Raw genomic sequence first — 7501 nt, 5'->3', positions numbered from 1 at the left:
TTGAAATTTTATAAAGAATGATTTTAGTGGGAGTGATCAATTATAGATCAAAATTTTTAAAGAAGAATATACTTAGTCCAAATGGGTGTTAAACACCTAGTCGTTGAGATTCTATAAATAGGTAACAATAACCGACAGATCGTTGTTTGGAGTTATTAGATATAGTTGGACAACCAACTCACATGATGAGGTTTTACAATATTAAGGAGATTTACTAAAGAAATAAGATCAATAATACCTAATGATTGCATTGTGTATCTTATAGTCAAATTGTAACATTTGAGTTCAAAATGATCTTGACATATTTTCACATGCAATGAGTTCTAAATAATCCAATTTATGGTATTTTGTCATAAAAGATTAGACGAATTCCATGACACATAATGGAGTTTGGAACATTGTTGAGTTGTCTAGTAGTGCAAAACCAATTTGTTATAAATGGGTCTATAAGATAAAGAGAGACTCATTGGGTAACATAAAAAATGAAAGTAAAACATTTTGTTAAAAGATCCACTCAACAAGAAGGAATTAATCATAAGGAGAAATTTCATCTTGCATATAAGGAAGATTTCTTCTAAATTATAATGAAATTTATTCAAAATTTTGATTTAGAATTGTAGTAAATGAATGTAAAAAAAAGCATTTCTCAATGGAAATCTTGAGGACAAGGTATAGATGAAACAAGCAAAAGGATTGTCCTTTGGTGATGATTGATATTTATTATGCAAGCTCAAGAGGATTATACATTGATTGAATTAATCCTCTCGTTAATGGCAATTAAAATTTTATGATGTGATCTCTTCATTTGGATTTATAGAGAATATCATTGATCAATGTATATATTAGATGGTTATTAAAAGCAAAATTTGATTTTGAATCTTATATGCAGATGATATTTTTCTTGCAACCAATGTTAATAGTTTATAATTACATGAGGTGAAATAATTTCTCTCCAAGAATTTTGATATAAAGAATATAAGTGATATTTGAGAGTCATATTTCAAGCCACTTTAGATTTGTCTCAAGAAACTTGTAAAACTAAAGTCATGAGAGACATAGGATGAAAGATTGTTTAGTAAGCATGAGCAATAAATTCAATTCAAGTTAATGCCGCAAAAAATGACTTTGAGAGATAGAAAATGAGAAACATTCAATAGTTAGACGTTAAAGTATTTTAGATTTGTCTTAAGACTTATAACACTAAAGTCATGGAGAGACATGATAAAATAGTATTTACTAAACATGAGTAATAAATTCAATTTAAGTTAATGCTTGAAAAATGACACTGGGAGATAGGAAATAAGAAACATTCGACATACTTTAGTTGTTGGTAGGTTGATGTGTGCTCAAGTCAGCATAAAAATTGACATAGTATTTGTATTGGTTTGTTAGAGAGATATCAAAGTAATCTAAGTATATACCCCTGGTGAGCTACAAAGAGGTGATGAGGAATTAACCTTCAAGAAACTAAGGATTTCATGTTTATGTATAAGCAGACTGATAGTTTGGAGGTGACTGGCTTCTTTGATGTTAACTTATTGGCTACGTTGATCTCAAAATAAACTTCTAAACACATATATATGCTTGTCGATGGAGCTATGTCTTTGAGACATGCTAAACAAATTTTAATTGCTACTTCTTCTGCAGAGGCTAAGTTTATATCTTATTTTGCGGCTACCTAGCATGTGTATGATTTAAGAATTTCATTTCATGGCTTAGAATTATGGACTCTTTATCCAGTCCATTGAGGATATATAGTGATTATTCAGTTGTAGTCTTTATGGCTAGAAATAACAAGGGTTGTATTTTAAGTAATCAACAATAAGCACTTAGATAAACAGTGTCGTTGACAGGTCCCAAGTCCTGGATGAGAAAAGTGGAGGGTTGCGTTAGGTAGTCGACAACCAGCGTAAAACTTATCGAACAATAATGACATGAATCCTTTACGAAATGAGCATATACGTGAAAAGGTTGGAGTAGCTCCAGTAGAAGATAAGATTAGAGAGAGTCGCCTTAGATGGTTTGATCACATAAAACGACGGCCTTCCGATGACCCGGTTAGGAGAGTAGAGGTATTAGATTTGACTTATGTTAAGAAAGGTAGGGGTAGACCTAAAAAGACTTGGTTAGAAAATATTAGGAATGGCCTTTCTTTATTAGATTTAAACGAGAATTTGATTTTTAATAGGAGACAACGGAGAAAAAGGATTCATGTAGCCGACCCCACATAGTGGGATAAAAGCTTGATGTTGTTGTTGTTGTTGTAACAATAAGCACTTAGATAGAATGACAAGAGTCAAGGAAAATACATTGGTTACTGAGCACATGCGTACTAAATCGATGACGGTTAATCCTTTGAATAAAGGCATGCCATCATAAAAGATTAGGGATCATACTGATCATATGGGTTTTATTTATTTTGGTTGGTTTCATTTTGTGAATGAATAATATAAATGAATCTCCTTTATAATTGTGATATTTTTCATATTTTGTGTGCACATTTATTAATATCATTAGCATTATATAAGTTGGACCTAGAATAAATATATATATATTTTTATTAAATTAAATAATTTTAAAATGCTTTTAACATCCTTTTGAGATTATTGAACCTGCTATTAGAGATTAACCTTTACATAATGTAGATCACAACATCATAATTTTGTTTGTTGAAGAGATAATAGAAGAGTTGGATGTGCAAATTGCTATGGTATTATAATAAATATGTATTTAAAAAATCAACTTGATTGGGCACGAATCTTGATGAGTCCAAGCTTGGTTGACTCAATGAGGCTACTGAGTATCTAATCTTGATTGGGCACAAATTTACATAAAAACTTTTAAAATTTGGCTATGGAGTATCTAATCTCCAATTTTTGCAAACTTATAATTAAACTAATTGACTCAATGAGGCAAATACAATGACACTAAATGTGATTTAATTTGAGTCCAAATAAGTCCAGATTAACATTTAAAGCACAATTATAAACTAGGACATTAAATGCACCACCAAAGGATATCCAAAATTTGCATGCTTACAATCAAATTGAGTGCCTCAATAAGTTAAATCCAATAAGTCCAAGCTTACTTAATTATGATATTATTAAGAATCTTAAATACAAAAAAAATTAATAATTAAGAGAGCAAATGAGTTGTCCAATGTTGTGTTATGGATTTCAACTATATTTATAGTGCATGTCACTATAAAAATCTATAAATAGGCTTCCAATCTCCACATGAATAAGTCCCTTGGCCTGAGATTCAAGATAGTTTAGAGGCTTGAAGAATCTAAAAACTTCACCTATACACCGCCACTAGACCACCGCTCATCCACCGGTGTCAAAATCATCATTGTTAGACCACCATCATTGGACTGCCAATGTCGGAGCAACACTTGATTACCACCATTAAACTATTGCCAATGACCCACATCGCTAGAACACCATCATTGGATCAAAAATGTAAGAACAATATTGAATTGCCACTGTTGGATCACCACCCAAACTTCACCATCAGACCATCATCTAATCATTATCGTCAGATCAATGCGTTGGATCATCGTTGTTAGACCAACATCATTGGACCACCATTATTACATAATCTAACATAGAATGATGAGCTCGACCATAAAACTATTTAGCATCAAAATTTTTGAATTTGTAAAAAAAAAAAATGCTATTGTGATTGTAGTATAAAACTAAAATTAATAAAAATTATCCCAACACTCACTTCAACTATTAAATTTCAACCCATTTGAACATATTCTTAATCAACCTCTTACGTTTTAGGGATAACTTGACTATTTTTTTAATTAGCCTCATATATTTTAGTAATAGTATACTTAGGTGACAACTATGAATATATGAAGACGTGCTCTATAATTAAGTTGTCCTAAATTTAGAGTGGAACTCAGAATTTTGTTAGTGTAGTCACAAATTGATAGCTTTATAAATATTCTCTACCAACCACTAAGAAGTAATAGTAGAACAAAAATCATCATAAATTTCATATTCATATTCTCCAAATCAATTCTTCTTTTAGTTCTTTGCTTTTTAGAATCTCATGATAGTTTGGAGATAAATTTTGCTAAGACAATTATAATCTAGTTGGACCTATCTACAGGCAAACAAGTAGCAATCAAGCGAGGCAGTAAATAAAGAGCTTTGACTACCAATCAATATGTCTTGGATTCGAAGCTTGCGTATGTGATGCGTGTGTGAGTTTGACTTAATTGGCTCAAAAGCCCCAAAAAAACAATTAGTTAGATGACAAGACAAACAACAAGCATAGAGCATATATTTGTATGTAGTTGTTGACTAAGCAGGGGGATTTTAATATACTTAAGAGTTAAAAAAACCTAAATTTAAATAACCTATATTTGACCATCCTAGACATATTGATGACTAATAAAATTCAAAAATTTTTATAATACTTTTATATTGGGCATTCTATACATCAAGAATGAACATTAGAAGGGAGTGAGGCGACAACTCCATTAAGTCTTTAGCTTCGTTGCCTTTTTACTGCTTTCTAAATTGCTATAGAGAAATTATCTTTTTTAAAAATATTGTAGAAATAATTTTATAATTCAATTTTTTTTTGAAAGAAGTGAAAAAGCTATATATGATAAAATAAAAATTATGTTTGTGATTTGAAAAGTAAAACAATAAGAAAACTGTCCTACATAATGTCTGTGTTTGAGATAACTTTTCTACTAGTTTCTAAAACAACTTTTTAGTACATTTTTTTAAATAACAAAAAAATAATGACCCAAAACTATAAAAAAAAAACCTAAAACTTATTAGGGACTAGCAGGGTTCTAAAAACTGGACTAAACCTGCTGGTCATATCGGTTCAAGTTCGACAGTGAACTAGTTTTAAGGTTTGTTCGGTTCATCTTGAAAATCATTTCTGCATCATGTCCTAAACAATGCATGTGTTTGAGACAACTTTTCTACTAGTTTCTAAAACAACTTTTTAGTACATTTTTTTAAATAACAAAAAAATAATGACCCAAAACAATCCAAAAAAAAACCTAAAACTAATTAGGGACTAGCAGGGCTCTAAAAACTGGACTAGACCTGTTGGTCAGACTGATTCAAGTTCAACTTTGAACTAGTCTTAAGGTTTGTTCGGTTCATCTTGAAAATCGTTTATGCATCCAATCAGGCTGAACCGGTCAAAACTGCCAGTTCAACTAGCGAATCGGTCTCAGTTCAATTGATTCGCTTGGTTCAATTTCTAAATTATTTAATAATTAAGTAAATTAATTTAATACATTAAGAATAAAATTTAAAGTAATATTTATAATTTAATAAATTAATTTATATTTACAATGCTTAATTTTTTTAATAAAAAATTTCAACTAAGCATTTCACATAAACGCATCACTCCATGTGAGTTATTACCTCATCCAAACTAAAAAATCAATATAAATATTACCAAAAAAAAGTTCTCAAGTGATGTGAGATTAAATAAGTTTATACTTTTACTTCTTAAGTTTGTAACATGCACTATATATTTTAAATAAACTTTTTATGATGTTGTTGCGTCCTGGAATATTCGTGGTAGTAGAGAAATATGAAGTTTAATGTCTTAGCACTGTACGAAGATATATCACACAATCACATAAAAGAGAGAGTGTAGCGTTCATAAGAGGCATAAGAGTTTTTACGTGGAAACCCCTGAAAAGGGAGAAAAACTCGGGGTCTGACCCAATTTAAATGAATCCACTAATATTTGCAGTCGATTATAAATGAGGCCCTTCCTTGGGAGAAGGCCTTGACTTGATGGTACAAATGTACAAAATAAAGAGAACATTACATGGTGAGATTTACAATATAGGCATATTTGTTTGGTCGTTACGACCATAGTCGATAGGATAGAGGTCAGAATGATTGTTGTCTAGTGATGAAGGTCGAAAGGACCGTTAGGTGACGAAGGTTAGAAGAATCATAGTCGATAGGAGACAGGGGTCTGAAATACTGTAGTTAGCATGAGACCGGGGTCAGAAATAAAGTAGTAGAAGGGCGGTGCTCCGGGAGAACGCTAGGCGTCAAGTGGTGGCTCGATAGACGTCCGATTCTCAGGTTGTGGTTCTGTAGAATTTTGGGCCTCAGGTGGCAGTCCGGTAGAAGTTTGGGACTAAGGTGGTGGTCTGGCGGAACTTGGGGCCTCAAGTGGTGGTCCAAAAGAAGTTCGGGCCTCAAGTGGTGGTTTAACAGAACTCAGGGCCTCAAGTGGTGGTTCGACATAAGTTCAAGCCTCAGGTGGTGGCCTGGTGGAGCACAAGGCTTCAAATGGTGGTACGACAGAAGTTCGAGTGTCAAGTGATGGTCTAGCAAAATTCCAGTCCTTAGTTGGTGGTCTGGCAGAATTCTGGACCTCAGGTAGTGGTCCGACAGAAGTCCACGCCTCAGGTGGTGGCATGGTAGAAGTCCAGGCATCAAGTGGTGGTCCGGCAGAGTAACAATGTCAAGCGATGGTCCGACGGAGATGAGGGTTTAAAGTGGTGGTTTGGCGGAGCAACGACATCAAGCGGTGGTCCAGGGGAGGTGAGGGCCTCAAGTGGTGGTCCGACAGAGTAACGAAGTCAGGTGGTGATTCAGCGTAGGTAAGAGACTCAAGTGGTGGTCCGGTGGAGCAACAACGTCAAGCGGTGGTCCGGCAGAGGTGAGGGCCTCAAGTGGTGGTCCGGAGGAGAAACGACGTCAGGCGATGGTCCGACAAAGGTGAGGACCTCAAGTGATGGTCCGATGGAGCAACGACGTCAGGCGGTGGTCTGGCGGAAGTCAGGCGGTGGTTGAGGAGGATCTTCTCCTTTCTTTCCTAAACTTATTCTCTTCTTACTTGGATTCTCCCCTTTCAAGAGAAAGCAGCGGTCTATTTATAGATTTTTTGGAGTAACATGGCCTGTAAATAGGTGAGAGATCAAGGGTAAATGTTGAGTGGTTGGATGGACGGATGACATTGAATCCCTTAACTATATATAGTTCGCCAGATATTTGAAGGTCTTAGTGATGTTAAAATTTAATGATCTTGGGTTCGTTGGATTCGTCACGCCAAGCCGCTCAATTTGATTATAAGCACATCATATTTGGAAACAGTTTGGTAACCCAAATTGTTCGAACCTTCTAACAACGCTTCGGGTCATATATTTGGACTCATTTTGGGCTCATATTGAGTTTCGTGGAGCACAGTGCTTCAAGTGGCGGTCCAACATATATTCAATTTGACGGTTACTGCCAGCGGTTAAACAATTTTTTTTGGGTGCAATGTATATATATATATATATAATTTTTTTTTTTGAGAGAGAGAACTTTTTTTTTCTCCCATAACTTCCTCAACTTCTCACTCTCACCTATAAATACCCCCTATGGGGTATGAAATTCTTGCACCTTCTCATCTCCTTCTCTTCTTTCAATTGAGGTCTTCCTGTCACGCCTCAAGATCTAACTTGGAAAGAATGTCAATCTATTTCTCAAACAATTTACCAGAGTTA

Source organism: Dendrobium catenatum, unplaced genomic scaffold (assembly GCF_001605985.2).
Source record: "Dendrobium catenatum unplaced genomic scaffold, ASM160598v2 original_scaffold_61322, whole genome shotgun sequence".
In the NCBI taxonomy this organism is placed as follows: Eukaryota; Viridiplantae; Streptophyta; class Magnoliopsida; order Asparagales; family Orchidaceae; genus Dendrobium; species Dendrobium catenatum.
The sequence above is the reverse complement of the archived record's forward strand: the minus strand, read 5'-3'. Positions refer to the sequence as shown.